This window comes from Natator depressus, chromosome 18 (genome assembly GCF_965152275.1).
Source record: "Natator depressus isolate rNatDep1 chromosome 18, rNatDep2.hap1, whole genome shotgun sequence".
NCBI classification, from domain to species: Eukaryota; Metazoa; Chordata; order Testudines; family Cheloniidae; genus Natator; species Natator depressus.
In genome coordinates this window covers 1,295,193-1,311,653 of record NC_134251.1, presented here as the reverse complement: position 1 = coordinate 1,311,653, position 16,461 = coordinate 1,295,193, and the positions used below count along the sequence as shown (strand labels likewise).

At 59.2% G+C, this 16,461-nt stretch overlaps 1 protein-coding gene across 3 annotated transcripts in view; it reads left to right on the top strand.

Annotated features, from left to right (window-relative positions):
• Positions 1 to 861: 861 nt before the first annotated feature.
• Positions 862 to 16,461, top strand: part of RAP1GAP (RAP1 GTPase activating protein) — a 186,946-nt gene continuing 171,346 nt past the window's right edge. For 2 of the 3 annotated variants that reach the window (XM_074933967.1, XM_074933966.1), the window contains exon 1: positions 890 to 1,020. The gene's annotated coding sequence lies outside the window, so the exon portion shown is untranslated. Of the gene's footprint in view, positions 1,021 to 16,461 lie in introns of all 3 variants that reach the window. The other variant, XM_074933965.1, reaches the window with a different exon arrangement.

Sequence of the window (16,461 nt, the reverse complement as noted above, 5' to 3'; positions counted from 1 at the left end):
CCCGCTCTGCAGCCCCCCGCGGTCCCAACGCTAGGCTTCCCCCAGCTCTGCTGCTGCCCCTCAGTCCTGACCCGCAGTCTCCTCCTCTCCCAGTCTGTTTACAGCTTTTTTCAAGGGTATCCCCTACAATTAGCCATTCCTTTCTTACCCCCTTGCTGGAAGGCTAGGCCCCTCTGAGCAGTCCCCTAAGCACCCTGTTGCTCTTCTCGATGCCCCGCCCCCACTGCCGTCTTTGCCCTGCCCCCCATCTCGATGCCCCGCCCCCAGTGCCATCACCCCCACTCCGTGGCACCCACAGCAGCCTGCAGCTCCCGTCTCTGCCCCCAGCAGGCCCCAGAGCGGAGCCCGCTTTAGCCCAATGCTGATACTGGAGCCTCATTGAGGCCGACAGCTCCTGCCCTGCCCGGATCCCTTGGGGCGGGTGGGGGGCTGGAGCCCGCCCTGTGCAGAGCTGCCCCGGGGGGGCCAGAGCCCACCGGCCAGTCCCGGGTTCACAGCGGCCCCATCTGCTCCGCTTGCCCCGCGCCCCACCTGCCGCCTGCTCTCTGCCCCCGGCCGGACCCTAGGGCACGTCCAGCCCCGGCAGCCCCTGCTTCCCCGACCCGCGGGGCCGCCTGTCTCCCGGGGAGCCGGGCACGTCGGGGCGCTGCGCCCTGCCCGGGGGACCTGGTCCCGGCCTCTGCTTTGGGGAGGGGCCCCGGGCCTGGGCTTTGTGCCTCATCCACCGACGGGCTCCGCGGGCGGCAGCCTGGTGCGCGCCGGCCCCGCTCCTACCCGCGCCCCGCAGCGCCCCGCGCCCGCCCCGCAGCGCCGTGCACGGAGCCGCCCGGGCCGCGCGCCGGGCTGGGCGGGTCACGTGACGCGCCGGGCTCTGCCTCGCTCCGCTTAGAGCCGCCGCGGCTGCGCTGGGGAGCGCTCGGCTCGGCTCGGCTCGGCTCGGATCCTCCCCGGCCCCGCCGCTGCTGACACCCCGCTTGGCATCGCCGGCTGCGCTCCCGGGAGCCCCCCGCCCCTGCTGCGGTAAGAGACCCCGGCCCCGGCCCCGGCCCCGGCCCCTCCGGCCGGCTGCTCGCAGGGACCGAGGGAGCCCGGACTCCCGGGTCCCTTCCTCGGCTCTACCAACCCCCGGCTTCGGGCAAGTTGCGTCTCCTCCCTGTGCCTCAGTTTCCCGTCTCTGCCCACACGGACAGTGCGGCTCGCCCGCCGGGCTGACGCGCCCCGAGATGCGGGCGGAGATGGGCAGAGGCCGGGGCTTGGGGGTGTTCGCCGGCTCCGTTCTCTGGGCTGTGGGTGGGTCTGCCTGAACCTGCCCCCCTCCCTCGCTCTCCACAGCCTCTCCCCGCACAGCTGAGAGCCGGGGGCCCCGTGTTACCACCCCCTGAGCAATGGACAGGGGAAGCGAAGAGGCCCCCGCGGTGTCCCACCCACTGCAGCCTGGGGTGCGGCTCGGAAGGGGCTTGCTGCGGGTGCTGGCAGGTTGGCACCAGCTGCTCCTCCAGCCACGATGCAGCTAGGCTCCTGCTGGCGCTGCCTGCCCCAAGGTCCTGGCTCACCGGGGATCTCGGGCAGGTGCCCGTCTCCCTGCGGGGCTCAGTCTGCCCCAGCGCCTCCTGCTGCTCCTGGTGCCTGAGCAGGGTGAGCTCTGGGGCTGGGAGAGCGGCCCTGCTTCCTGGGTGCCTCGCTCCAGCTAGACAGGGCAGGATGCTGCAGGACTCCTGGCAGCCCAGCCCAGCCTCCATGGGCTGGTGGGGTGCGAGGGCACAGGAAGCTCTGTGTGCAGGCCATTGCCCAGAGCGGGCGCTGTAGCAGCCCTGAGTGAGCACCCTTCAGGCTTTGCTGGTCCTGAATAGCCAGCTGGGCCCCACTACGCCGGGCACGCACTGCTGCAAGTGATGCCATGCGACCATTGGCACTGGCAGGATGCGGGTCCTTAGCGTGGGCACATGCAGCTCGCACAGGGCCCCCATGGCTGGTACCTTGACTACTGGTCTTTCCGCCAGGACGCGGGTCCCAGACTGAGCATCTGCTGAGCCCCAGGGGACCCATACAGAGCCAGCAGGGTAATAATGCTCGGGACATCCTGCTGGGCTCGGGCGAGTCCCAGACCTGTGGTCTGTTCACTCATTGGTGGCTCCGGATCCGCTGGAGCGAGAGTTCCCCAAAACACTTCACCCCAGGGAAGCTCTGTGGCTGCAGTCCTGGGCAGGACTCAAACCAGTGGTCTAGGGGTGAAAGGATTTGCTTCCCCTCTGATTCCATGAGCCGGCCAGGAACCACCTCCTCCCTGCACTCCAAGCACAGCAAATGCCCAGTGAAATCCAGGCTGCTGGAGATCGGAGCACTTGGCTTCCCATTGTGTGTCAGGCCAGGGCTGGCTTGCCTGGTCCAACCCCCAGCGGTGCCTGCTGAAGTGCACGCAGCTTTCCTGGGCTGGTGTAGCTGGGCTTGGCGGGGGGAATGTGACTGAGGAGAGACCTTTCCAGGGTGTGAGAATGGCCTTTCCTTGCCCTCCGGAGGCTGCAGTGTGCCCAGCTGGGCTCCCACAGCTGGCAACAGTTAAGGGGGGATGTGGCACATAGACCCAATGGGGAAGGGAGCGTTTGAAACCTCCTTGTCTCCGCGTGGTGCAGCTCCTTGGTGGGAGTGTGTGCTGGGTTTCCGACCTGATCGTGACCGGATCCTTGGGCTAGTCACCGCCAGGAGGAGCCAGAGCATTAGCACAGCTGGTGTCTGCCAGGTGAAGCAGGGAGGAAGAAGCTGCCAGCAATTCCCTTCCCAATCTGCATCCCAGAGTCATTCCCACTTGTGTGAGGGTAACACTGCTCTCCCAGCCAGGGGAAGCTCCAGGCTGCTGCCCCTGTTCCCTGAGGATCTCAAAGCACTTTGCCCAGGTGGGTTGATATTTTCAATCTCTGTTGACAGAGGGGGAAAGTGACTTGTCCTGGGCATTCAGGGAATCGATGTCAGAGCCGGGAATAGAACCCAGGTGTCCTGGATCCTAGCCTGCAGCTCAACGTGGCATTTCTGTGCTAACCGTGGGGTTTGACAATGGAAGGTGCTGGGCGCACAAGACCTCCTGTGAAGGTGGGAGCCTGGCTTTTCGCTTGTGTCAGGCAATACCCGCTGGCAGGCTAGGGGACTGCTGGGGTCGGGAGGTGCCGCATTGCACAAACCACCTTGGGCGGGGGTCTCAGCCTGTTCTGGGCTGCCCCCACCCCCCCAGGATGAGACCTACTGCTCTAGGTGCTTTATGGGCGCTGGTGGCAGAGATGGGACTGGGCAGCATCAGGGAGGATGGTGCTAAATGGGCTGGTTCGGTTAGGTCAGCCTCTGGCCAGCATGTGCTGTTGTATGGGGTCGGGAGTGAGGGGCGCTGGCCGAGCAGGGGGCTGCGGGTCGGGAGTGAGGGGCTCTGGCCGAGCCGGGGGCGCTGGCCGAGCCGGGGGCTGCGGGTCGGGAGTGAGGGGCGCTGGCCGAGCCGGGGGCGCTGGCCGAGCCGGGGGCTGCGGGTCGGGAGTGAGGGGCGCTGGCCGAGCCGGGGGCGCTGGCCGAGCCGGGGGCTGCGGGTCGGGAGTGAGGGGCGCTGGCCGAGCCGGGGGCGCTGGCCGAGCCGGGGGCTGCGGGTCGGGAGTGAGGGGCGCTGGCCGAGCCGGGGGCGCTGGCCGAGCCGGGGGCTGCGGGTCGGGAGTGAGGGGCGCTGGCCGAGCCGGGGGCGCTGGCCGAGCCGGGGGCTGCGGGTCGGGAGTGAGGGGCGCTGGCCGAGCCGGGGGCGCTGGCCGAGCCGGGGGCTGCGGGTCGGGAGTGAGGGGCGCTGGCAGAGCCGGGGGGGCTGGCCGAGCCGAGGGCTGCGGGTCGGGAGTGAGGGGCGCTGGCCGAGCCGGGGGCTGCGGGTCGGGAGGCTGCTGCGTTCCGTGGGGGGCTCTGTATGCGGGGCTGGGGCTGGGGCTGGGGCTGGGGCTGGGCAGTGCTCGGCAGAGATGATCCAGTTGCTCTGACCCAGAGATGGGCCTGTTCTCTCGCTGCAGGCAGGGCCAGGCCAGTCGCTCTGTAACCAGGACAAGCAGCTGCCTGCGCAGCCAGATGAAGGGGGAGCTGCAGGGTGGGTGAGGTGCCTTTGATCCCCCTCCCCGGAGAAATCTCCCCGTTTGTTTCCCAAGGCCACGCTCACACCCCACCCCAGGGACGGTGCACGGGCGTCTCCTGCCACCCCACCAGCGTTGCCAGGCACGGGGGCAGGGCCAGGTGTTTGAGGCTGGAGCGTCTCTCTCTCTTCAGTGCCTCCATCTGTCCCCTGCTGCTCTCCGTGGGCTGGACCCATGTCTGGCGTGGAGCTGTGCTGCAGCCGGCTTATGGCACCGGGCGGGGCAGGGGTCCGGCGCCGTCTCTCTGCAGCCCAGAGCTGGGGTTTCCCAAGCACTGCGTACCAGCCGCTCCCACCGAGAGGCTCGGGGCCGGATGCCCAGCTGCTCCGCGCTGGCGCCTGGGGCAGATTTGCTGAAGGCGCCGCTCTCGCTGTGCCGAGCTCTTGGGAGGATCTGCCCCTAGGGGCCGCCAGACCCAAACCCCAGCTCATCCCCTCCCTCCCACCCAGGCCTGGGGCCCATCTCCAGAGAGCTCAGGGACTGGCCCGAAGCCACTGGGATGGCTCTTGGGCACCTGGGAAGCCCTGGGTCTGGAGAAGCCAGGGCTGGTGGTCCTGGGGGGTGTCAGGGCGGGGCTGGTGGGGCTGGAGGGAAGGTGGGGTTGGTCCTCGTGCTGAGCTGGGATAGTGGTTTGCTGGGTGTGCAGGTGCCTACAGGGAGGTGTGTGTGTTTGTACGTACAGGGGCTGCGTGTGTGTGTGTACAGGGGGTGTGTGCGCGCGTACCGGGTGTGTGCGCGTGTGTGTGTGCGCGCGTACCGGGTGTGTGCGTATGCCCATGTGGCGAGGGGGTCGTTGGGGAGATTTCTCCGGGAAGGGGGATCAAAGGCACCTCGCCCACCATGCAGTCAGCTCTCGCATCCGATGAAGTGGGCTGTAGCCCACGAAAGCTTATGCTCAAATAAATTGGTTAGTCTCTAAGGTGCCACAAGTACTCCTTTTCTTTTTGCGAATACAGACTAACACGGCTGCTACTCTGAAACAGTTTAGGGGGTTTGTCTTCAAGCCCCAGCTCCAGGAGTCAGGTCCTGGGGCGAGAATCTCGCTTTAGTTCTTAATAAAAGTTCCTGGTGCTCCGCAGCTCGAAAGCAGCGTGCGACGGGGGGCTCAGGAGGCCCCTGCCGGGCTCCTCCGGGAGACAGGGTGACAGGAATGAAGAGAGGTTTTAAACCTCACGATTTGAAGCCAATTCCGGATTTTTTGGAGATCTTGTCACGTGCGTTTTGTATGCTGGGGCTGGCAGTGCTGTGGGGGGTGGCAGATCAGCGGGGAGAGGGGTGCATTGGCAGGAGGGGGTGCATTGGGGGGAGGGGTGTGTGCACAGGTTGTATATAGTGGTGTTGTCTCCCCGGTAACTTACACTCGCACTGGGGGAGTGTGGTGGGGTAGGGGCCATTTCTAAGCGCAGAGGGCTGTGCTCGGGGGGGGCTCTGGGGGCACAGGCGGGGCTGTGCTCTGGGGGGGCTCTGGGGGCACAGGCAGGGCTGTGCTCTGGGGGGGCTCTGGGGGCACAGGCAGGGCTGTGCTGTCTTTCAGTTTAACATTCTGCCTTCATCCAAGCCTGGTCGCGGGGGGCGCTCTGGGTTCATATCACACCCTCCCTGCCAGAAGGGCAGGAGCTGAGCTCCGTAAGTGCCCTGCTGCCCCCCTGGCAGGGCCGCGGGGCCTGTCGGTGCAAACAGGAAATGGGGGACACTGGGGGAAGGAGCTTTTAATGCTCGTAACAATCGTGTTTCCTCCCCACCAGGCGCTGTCCCTGCCCGGCCCCGCTCTGCTGGAGCTGGGGTGAGTTAACTCCAGGTGGAGGGCAGGACAAGGTGGTGCCTTGCCTCGGGGTTGGGGTTAAGGCTGGAGGACCCTTTCGTGGACGTGGGTAGGAGAGGTCTGCTGACACTCAGTGTCAGTGCACGGCAGCCTCTCGTCTGGAAGGAGATGCCTGAAGGTCTATGCAGAGCTGGCCTGGCTGGGCGGCTGCCCGGGCACTTGGCTGAATCTCTTGGAGCAGGTACTCATGGCACAGTGGTGTCAAATCTCATTCTGTGCCACCCACTCCTGGCACCGCCCAGCCCTGCAGCAGGTCACCCTGCCAGATCCGATGACAGAGTGGTGCGTGCCTGCCTGGCATGGCCGCATACCTCCTGGGGTCTCTCTGGGTGACTCACTCCCCTCTTGGCACTGCTGCTCTGTCAGATGCGCCCACGCTGCGCTCGCTGAGCTGCTGCACGGTCCTGCCCACGCCCCACAGCGCTGGCTCAGGGCCCCAAGGGCCCCCCTCTGCCAGCTCTGAACCCTGAAGTGGGGCATCAGAACATGTGACCTCCCCCCAAGGCAGCGCTGGTGGCTGGTGGGGGTCGGGGCATGGGCGGTTTGTGGGAGCCACCTGCCCCGATTGAGCTGGTTCCTTCTGATCAAACCGAATCCAGCCCAACCAGCACTGGGCGAAAAGCCAGGTTTTCCTTCTGTCCACATTACCCGCCCTCCCCGGAGGGTTTCATACAGTGCAGGGATAACGCAAATGAGCCCAACTGGCCCCCAGCTGAGTGCTGGGCATGGACTGTTCTTGATGGCGCAGCTGGGGAGCGGGGCAGGCTGGGGGCAGTGCCTGAGCACAGACCCGTGTGTCCAAATGTCCATAGGGCTGCTTTCCCCCTGGATTCCCTCTCAGGAGCGTTTGCATGGGCAGGGTTTGGTCACAAGGATGCGGCGGGTTTGCACAAGGGCTTCCACTTGGGAGCCCCGTGGGATGGAGCAGTGGGAGAGAGAGGGAGGGGGCTGTGGGGTTACATGCTGGGCAGTCAGAGGAGGAGCGGCTGGGATAGTGCCAGCTAGTTTCCTGGGTGTGGCGCTGCAGGAGTGTGGGAGGAGGGGGCAGTTCTGGTGCTGGGTTCTCTCTGCCGTGTGCGTGGGTCTGGTTGGGCAGCGGCTCCCAAGCATGAGCCAGGCTGCTGGCATGGCCCCGGGTCTAGCGAGCAGGGCAGGCTGGCAAGGGACTTGCTGACTGCAGCGGTGCTGCGTGTGATCATGTTAGATCTTGCGCATCTTCTTGACTCACGTGCAATGGATTTGCTGGAATGGCTGCTGAATGGAAGCCCCCTGGTTACACCCCCGGTGCCTGAGCCGGCTTGGCTAATGCTGGACTCGCCCCTACCTGAGCCATCGGGCCTGCAGCGGGTGAGGCCACGTTCCCAGGAATCCCCATCCGTAGGAACAGGGGGTCTGTCTGCAAGACATGCAGGGCACCTCGGACCCTAACGCTGCAAACACGGGACTGCCTGGGGAGTCCTCACAAGGGTCCTGCTGGCAAAGGACCTCCAAGATCAGCTCCGAATCCATTGCAAAGAAAACCCCTTCATAGCCCTGGCTGCTTGGGCCAAACCTCTCCAGGGTATCAAGCCCCTGGAGACACGGGCTCCCTTGGGGATAAATCGGGCCCAGTATGTCTTGCCCACTGCAGCCTGAAACCAGCTCACCCAATGTGAGCGTCCTTTGCTGGCCTGATTCATTTCCCAGGGCGACGCTCTGGGCTGCTGCCCTTGGCTGGGATCCCTCCTGCTGCAGTGACTGACACGTGCAAAGCCCTTCGCAGCCACAGAGGAGCTGAGAGCAACTGCAGCAAACAGCTTGTTTCAGAGCCAGGGATCCTCTTCCCCTGGGCCGGGAGCCCAAGGAGGACACTGGAGAGACGCCCGCTGAGTGCAGCGCTGGCTCCGGCAGGTCTTGGCGGGAGTGGGGGCTGCCAGGCAGTCATACCCATCTAGCAGGGAAGATCACTCAGTGCCCACTGTGACGAAGTGGGACTGTTCCTAATGTTTCCTCTGAATAGTGTGGGGGTGCCTCAGTTTCCCCTATGCAGTTCTTAAGTATCTAGGGGGTGGGGTAAGGGGGTATGTTTGCTGCAGAGCCCTAGAGGGCAGGTGTGTGCAGGGGTCTGAACACAGACAATGGCCGACACCCTGTTTCCTGGCCACTGATGGCCTGGGCCCTTCCCCGCTGTGAGGTGAGAGCTAAAGGGTTGGAGAACAAAGGAATCAGGTGACTTCCTGGCCCAGGAAAGGGACAAAGCCCAGAGGAGGAGGGGCTGGAGGGAGTTTCAGTTTGGGACTGGCTGGGGACATGGAGTGAAGTGCAGACGGGGTTGTCTGGCTCACTGCCCCCCAAAATGGACCCAGCTGAGGGGTCCTGTTCTCTGCACCTACAAGCTCTGTTTTAGACCATGTTCCTGTCGTCTAATAAACCTTCTGTTTTACGTGCTGGCTGAGAGTCACGTCTGACTGCGGAGTTGGGGGGCAGGACCCTCTGTCTTCCCCAGGACCCCGCCTGGGCGGACTCGCTGTGGGAAGCGCACGGAGGGGCAGAGGATGCCGAATGCTCCAAGGTCAGACCCAGGAAGGTGGAAGCCGTGTGAGCTGTGTGTCCTGCAGACAGGCTGCTCCCAGAGAGGAGACTTCCCCAGAGTCCTGCCTGGCTTTGCAGGGAGCAGTTCCAGAGCATCGCCCAGGGACTCCGTGACAACTGGTGGCAGAGGTGGGATGTACGGCACCCCGCGGATGGCGCTTCCTGCAGTGAGTGACTGGGGAGCAGTAAAATGAAGGGGGATTGACGAGGACCAGGTGTGCTGAAGGCTCAGAGAGGAGCGGTTTCGGGGGACGGTTAACCCCTGTGAGTGTGTGACCAACGAGAAGGACTGTGCAGTAATGGGGTCCCCCTGGGGACTGCGGTGAGCAGTCTCAGGGATGGAGGAGCCTGTGGCTTGGCCCTGGGAGAGAGAAGGACTTTTGCACTAACAGGGTCCCCCGGGGGATTGCAGCGAGCAGTCCAAGAGGGGGAGGTGTCTGCAGCTTGACCCTGGCAAAGAGGGGGTGACCTCGAGAAGGGCTGGCACACTAGGGGTTCTCCCTGGAAACCGTGGGGAGCTGAGAGCACACAGGCCTGAGAGTCCACAACAACTTGGGAAGAGCGGAGTGATGGCCTGTCACCGTCTCCTTAAGAAGGACATTGTAACCCTGTGCAGAAAGAGAGGGTTGAGCATTGGAAAGTTCACCAAAGCACAGTTAATCGTGCAGCTGGAGGAGGATGACCGCTCTAAGGAACAGATTCCTGACCCCAATGGGGCTACAGCAGGATCTGGGAGCAGCTGGAGTGGGAGCCAGGCATCCCCAAGACTCCTGTCCCCGACCAGACAGGGGTCTTCACGATCAGGTTCCCCATCCGGGGATCGGAGACGGACGGGATTGGAGCTGAGTCCGAGAGAGCAAGAGAACTGTGAGAGACAGCGAGAACCCGAGAAAGAGCTGCAGAAGCAGCAGCAGCATGAACTGGCGGTGGGGGAGCAGAGAGGCCTAGGGGACCTCCCCGGGGTGAGTGGGGATAGACCCCGGGGTGCCAATTCCACAGGGAACCTCGAGACTAAATTGCTGCCCCTGGTTAAGGAGGGGGGGATGTGGATGCCCACCTCACTGCCTTTGAGCAGGCTGGAGATTTGAACGAGGGGGACCCTGTGGAAAAGCCCTGGTGTCTAGCTCCCTTGTTGGGTCCCAAGGCCTTAGATTCTGTCAGCCCGATGGGTGGGGAGGTGGACAGGCTCCCACTCCTGACCCCAACCTATATGTCTGTGTGGAGTTTCCTGGGGCCAAGCCCCTCGGACCCCCAGTGGGAGCGGAAGGTGATGGTCAATGGGGAGACATTCCTGGGGTGGAGAGACCCTGGGACAGAGAGAACTGTTGTCAGGCCCCTGGTGGTGCAGCCTCAGATGCTGAGGGGCTGTGTGAGCTGGGTGAGGGTCCCAGGGATGAAGCCCCTCACCCTGCCTATGGCCCAGATCCCTGTGCAGACCCAGGAGGGGTCGGGCTGGCTGGCCTTTGGGGTGCTCCAGGACACCAGCTGCGAGACCCTGTTGTGGGGTGACTTGTGTCTCTTTGGGACAGGATCCAGGCCCTGCTCCTGTAATGGCCAAGGGTTTGAATTTGAATCCAGGGAACCAATCGGTGGAGAGGGAAATGGTCAGTGAAAATGCAGATGACCTGGCTGGCAGCAGGGAGGAGCAGCTAGGCTCAGGATATCTGCCTGCCTGTAACCAGACCCCTGGGGCTGGGTGGGACAGAGAGATGCTCCCTGCCCCCCGGCACACCGGAGAGGGGGCTCACGCTGGCTCTGATGCAGTGAGGAAAGCAGCGAGCTCGCTGCCTACCCCACTGGGACAGCAAGGGCAGCGCTGAGCACAGTGGGAGCTGAGACCCCAGCTGAGTGGGGGGAGACCCAGGCAGGGCAGGGGATCTGTTGGGAGTGGCAAGGTGCTTGGTAAGGAAAGTTTGGATGAGCCTAGGCAGCTTTGTGAGCTGATGGCTTTGTCTAGTCAGTAGGATGGGAAGGCGAGGAGAGTGGAAGATGAGTGTCCCTGGACCTTACCTGTTACCTGGGGGGAGAATTGTGACAGTGAAGGGAATGTGCCTGTGTCTGTCAGGGGTATTGACTTGCCTATGGAGAGAGCTACCCTGATCTCCAGGCAGTTGTCTGTGACCAGCCCTGTGTGCTGGGACAAGGGGAAAGAGATCCCAAGCTGTGTGTCTGAGAAAGGAGAAAGTGTGTCTGCCTCTTCTATGTCTGTGGAGCAGACAGAAGGGGCCTTTCAGCCGGTGATGGTTGAGGGTAGTGCAGTTGTCTCAGAGTTGGCTCTGGATTCAGCTAAAGCCCAGGAAGGGAAGGGTCCTAAGTTTGTATCTGCTCGGGAGAAGGGCCCTGTAACTAGGTCGCATCCAGTTAGTGTCTATGCAAAATCCCAGAGACCAGACAATTCTGGTGCTTGTATTTTGCCTGTTGCTAGTGTGTGGCTGGGAAAGGGTGTAACAACTCTGTCTAATCAGGGTGAGATCCTAGCCAGGGCACAAGGAGAGCATGAAGGTGATGTGATTGTGTTACCTACTGAGGGTATGGAAACCTGTAGCAAGAAGGAAAAGATTCCTGAACTTGTGTGTGGCAAAGGGAAGGAGAATGCTTCTGACCTTTTATCTAGGAAGTTTGTGAGTTTGCCTGAAAGGAGATTGTGTAGGAATCCGCCGGATGGGCCAGAGGTAATTCTAGATGTAAGGGAGACCCAGAAAGAGTCTGTTGTTGCTCAGGAAAGTGTTCCTCTAGAGCAAGCCCTAGGTAAAGAGGGTAAGAGCAGAATTTCTGTGAGGGGTAAATTGTTGCATGTGCAACCCTTCTGCCCATCAGAATTGGCAGCAACAAGGGCCAGGTTCAGTATCTAGGGGTTCCATTCCAATAACACAATGCAAAACCGGCTCGAGCCCCCACCCTGTGACCTGGGACCAATATATACCATCTCCACTGGGCGCCTCCAAGAGGCAATACTTCCCCTCTTGCAAGCACGGAGTCTGAGTGTAGCAAAAAAGCCTTTTAATAACAGAGAGAAACAATGTGGCATTATGTTGGGGAAACACCACGAACAGGATTCATAACACAACCCATGAGCAAAAACCCACCCCAAGCAAATTGGGGCATGTCCTTTCCCTTTGGTTCTTGAGTCCAGCAACCGCAAATCACCCAAAGTCCGAGTTTTACCTCCCAACCTGGGTGGGAATGGGGAGGGGAGGGGAAGAGGTAAGGGGCACCTTACATGATCTGAAGCTGACTGCCCCACAGCTCCATAGGGCTCTGCTCCACTCCACCAGCCAGTCCACAAACTGCTCTGCGTCCCACAAGCAGCTCCCACCATCCCATGAACGGCTCCACCAGCCAGTCCACAAGCCGCTCCAGCCGTCCCACAAACTGCTCCACCATATATCTTCAGGCTCCCCCACTACTTAACACAAGACTCAGTGATTTCAGCTTGTAGTAGGGGAGCCTCAGGGCTGGTGCACCATTAGCCCAAAGTGAATTCAGCTCAGCAGCCTGTAACTAGACTCCTAATGGAATCAAAATTAGCTCTGATATTCCACAGTGGAGAGAGGAGGAAGTGTAATTAGCATGTAAGGCTTCACCAGGGGACCCATGCCACCAAGTATAAATACCTGTCCCCAACCTCTCTCAATTCACAGAGTTTTGGAACCCATGTCCCTTGCCTAGCGAGTGCTACTTAGTTGATGGTGAGTCCCTCCATCATAACAAAAGGCCCAGTACAGTTCCAAGCACAGTTCCCATAATCAGGGTAATAACAATTTATTCTTCCTGCCCCAATAACAGAGACACTGGGGATCCCACAGCAGCCAAAGTGACCATTTGGGCAGCTATGGGCTCATTCTAGGCGGGGTGGGTGTGCCTATGCAAATGAGATCAGCCCCTGAAGTTCTTTTCCACAACTTGCCACACCTCACCACCAGATGTCAGGGTGGAGCTCATCCTGACTCTGCTTACATCCTCCCCCCAGCCGAGAATTTGTCATCCCGACAAATCACACTCCCTTTGTACCAACTCATTGGTTTCCTCCAAAGGGCCTCAAGAAGCCCACTTTAGCTTCCACAAGCCTGTGTGCTAAATGTATTGGCTCCTCACTAGTCACCTCAGGTGCATCATAAGTTGACCATTTTACTGGTCGTATCACCCTGTCTCCTCTATTGAGAATCTCTGTTGCCGAGGTAGGGGGAACATCCTCTTGAGCGACGGATGGAGAGGCTTCCCTGGAGGGTCCCTCGGCTACTGGCGTAGTCCCCTGCACTCCTAGTTCTAACGCTGGTGGGTCCAAGGTGCCCAGGGCATCCTCTACCTGTGTGTCTCCACTGTCCAATAACCTGTGTGTGTCATCACACGGGGGACCCATCAGCGGCACAGGGGTGTCAGAAATGGGCCTAAATAATTCCGCCATGGGGTTTAGGGCAGAAGAGGGAGAACTCTCGTTTGGTTCAGCTGATCGAGTCTGAAACCTTGTCTCCATCCCAGGATACACCAGGGTTGTGTCTTCCTCCTCAGACTCACTCTCGGATGTGCAGAATAGGGGTAAGTTAGCTGCAGGGGGCCCGCTGTCTGTGTTGGATGGCAGCTTTGGTCTAGCACTTCTGTTCTGCCCGGCTGCCCTGTCATGGCCCATCTCATAAGGGGTGCTTACCAATTCCCCCACAGGGAGCAAAAGGTTTCTATGCACTGTCTTTATTTGCCCTGGACCGTCTTCAGGTTTGATCTTGTAGACCGGCAGGTCTCCCAGCTTTTCCATCACCAGGTAAGGTATTGCCTTCCATCTGTCAGCTATCTTGTGTTTGCCAGCAATACCCAAATTTCGCAGCAGGACTCTGTCCCCCAGCTGGAGCTCCTGCGAACGCACTCTAGCATCATATCGATGTTTGTTGCGGGCTGCGTTCTACCGAGCCGCAGCGGTAGCTAAGTGATAAGCATCCCGCAGCTTTTCTCTTAGTCGGGATACATATTGCTGATGAGTTTCATAGCTATCTCCATCCTCTGATACACCAAAGCACAAGTCTATGGGTAATCTTGGTTCTCGCCCAAACATCAAGAGATATGGGGTGACTCCCGTAGCATCGTTCTTTGTGGCATTGTAGGCATGCACCAGAAATGCGACGTGCTGGCTCCAGGTTGCCTTCTGCTCTGGTCGCAAAGTTCCCAACATATCTAATAGGGTTTGGTTGAACCTCTCTGGCTGAGGATCACCTTGGGAGTGATTAGGCGTTGTCCTAGACTTTTTAATTCCTGCTATCTTCAGCACCTCCTTCAGAAGGTGACTCTCAAAATCCCGCCCCTGATCAGAGTGTATCCAAGCCAGGAATCCATAGACTTAGAAATATTTGTCCCACAATACTCGAGCGATGGTGGTGGCCCTCTGATCACGTGTGGGATATGCCTGTGCATATCGTGTAAAATGGTCAGTCACTACTAGAATGTTCCCAACATTCCTCTTGTCTACCTCTACAGACAAGAAATCAATGCATACCAGTTCCAAAGGTTTGTTGCTGGTGATGTTCTTGAGATATGCAGCCCTAGTGGGCAGAGTTTTCCTTTGAACACATCGAGCGCAAGTCTCACATTTCCTGCGAACATCTTCAGCCATTCGGGGCCAATAGAATCTACTACGAATAAGTTCCAGGGTCCTCTCCATCCCTAAATGCCCAAAGTCATCATGCAGGGCCCTCATGGCCAGGGCTCTGTACTCTTTTGGCAGTACTAGTTGTGCTCGTTGTTTTTGTAAAGGGTCAGTGGTCATTCGGTGTAGCACTCCCTGAATCAGTTGTAGTTTGGTCCATTCTCTCAATAGTAGTTTACCCTCCGGGTTAGGTGGGACAACCGCAGCTGGGCTTCGCCCCTCCCTTTTGGCAAGTAGTGTATCACGAATGTCAATATCTTGCCGCTGGGCTTCTTGCCAGTCAGCCGCATTGAGCATGGGCAAGGGAGATTGGTCCAATGCAATATAGTTCACTGAAGCAGAAGGCATGCCTTCAGGGGGCAGGCCCAAAGCTTCTGCAACACATCCCTGAAGGCTCTCACGGGCCTCTGGCTCTCGACGACTCACACTGCAAATAGCTCTCACTCCATCCGTGGGTATCACAGCAACTTCTGGAGCCTGCGGACGCCTGGACAATGCATCTGCATCTACATTGCTTCTCCCTGATCGGTACTGAATGCTGAACTCATATCTAGCCAAGGCGGCCACACATCTCTGCCCTGTAGCATCCAGCTTAGCACTTGTTAACACATAAGTCAGTGGATTGTTGTCTGTCCACACCTGGAACTGAGCACCATACAAGTAGTCTCGAAGTTTCTCAGTGATGGTCCATTTCAAGGCCAAGAATTCCAGCTTGTGGGTGGGATAGCGAGTTTCACTATCAGACAACCCTCAGCTGGCAAAGGCTACAGGTTTACGTTTGCCTTCCACTTCCTGGTACAGGACTGCTCCCAGACCCTCCAAACTGGCATCAGTATGCAGGATAAATGGTTTGCTTGGGTCAGCAAAAACTAGGACTGGAGCATGAGTTAGGCAAGTAATGATTTCTCGAAAAGCCCTTTCACATCTCTCATCCCACCGTGGCCCAAATGGTTCAAAGGGGCCATAGTGTCTCTGCACAGGCGGCTTTGGAGACCTCCCCTTATTCTTGGTCTTAGATTTGTTCTTGCTGGACTGGTGTCCCCTGGTAAGATCATTCAGAGGTTTTACAATCGTAGCATAGTTTTTCACAAATCTGCGGTAGTATCCACTAAATCCAAGAAAGGTCTTGAGTTCTCTGTAGTTACTTGGACGTGGCCATGTAGTGAGTGCTTCTATTTTATCGGGATCAGTACTCACACCCTCTTGGGACACGATGTGACCCACATACTTCACTGAGGTTCTGCAGAACTGGCATTTGTCAACTGAAAGCTTCAGACCATAATCGTCCAACCTATCAAGCACTTTAAGAAGTCTTTCTTCATGCTCCTCTAAGGTTCTTCCAAACCCAATCAGGTCATCCAAATAAACTAACACTTGCAGTAAATTCATGTCTCCCACAGCTTTCTCCATGAGACGTTGAAAGGTGGCAGGTGCTCCAGAAATCCCCTGGGGCATGCGTTGGAACTGATAAAACCCTAATGGGCAGATGAAGGCTGTCTTCTCCTTATCTTCTTCTCCCAGAGGGATCTGGTAGTATCCACTTCGAAGATCCAACACAGAGAACCACTGGCTTCCCAGCAAACAGTCTAAGGCATCTTGCATTCGAGGCATAGTGTACTGGTCAACCACAGTACGGCTGTTTAGGGTGCGGTAGTCAATACACATCCGGATTTTCCCATTCTTTTTACGGACTACCACAATGGGTGAGGCGTATGGGCTGCGGGACTCTGTAATGATGCCATTCGCAGCCAGCTCCTGAAGATGATGTCGCACATCTTCCATCTCAGAGAGAGCAATCTTCCTAGATCTCTCCCTGAAAGGTCGAGAGTCATGTAGTCTGATATTGTGCTCTACTCCTTTTGCACATCCCACATCCCACTCATGCAGTGAGAACACCTTGGATCTTTCACAAAGTTTCTTCCTCAGGCGATCTTTCCAGTCCTCGGACACTGGTGAATCTCCAAAGTCAAACTTTGCTGGGTCTATTGTCGGAACTTGAGTTTCAAACTGGGGTTTTACAATCGACTCGGGCTCAAAGAGGTCTGCTATCTTTTGTCCTTGCTTCACAACAACATCACGACTCGTTTCATTAGCAATCAGTATAGTCACCGTTTCCTGGGAGTCAGCAGGTAGAGTTATGACTCCACTGGGGACCAGCACTCCTTCAGGGAGCTCTCCTCCCATTGGCTGCTCTATCATTGCTAACGTCCGTTTACTGCCTTTCAGCCAGGTACTCATGACAAGCACTTCTCACTCCATCCTTGAAGGCACTACTAAGGGGGTCATGCCCGCGT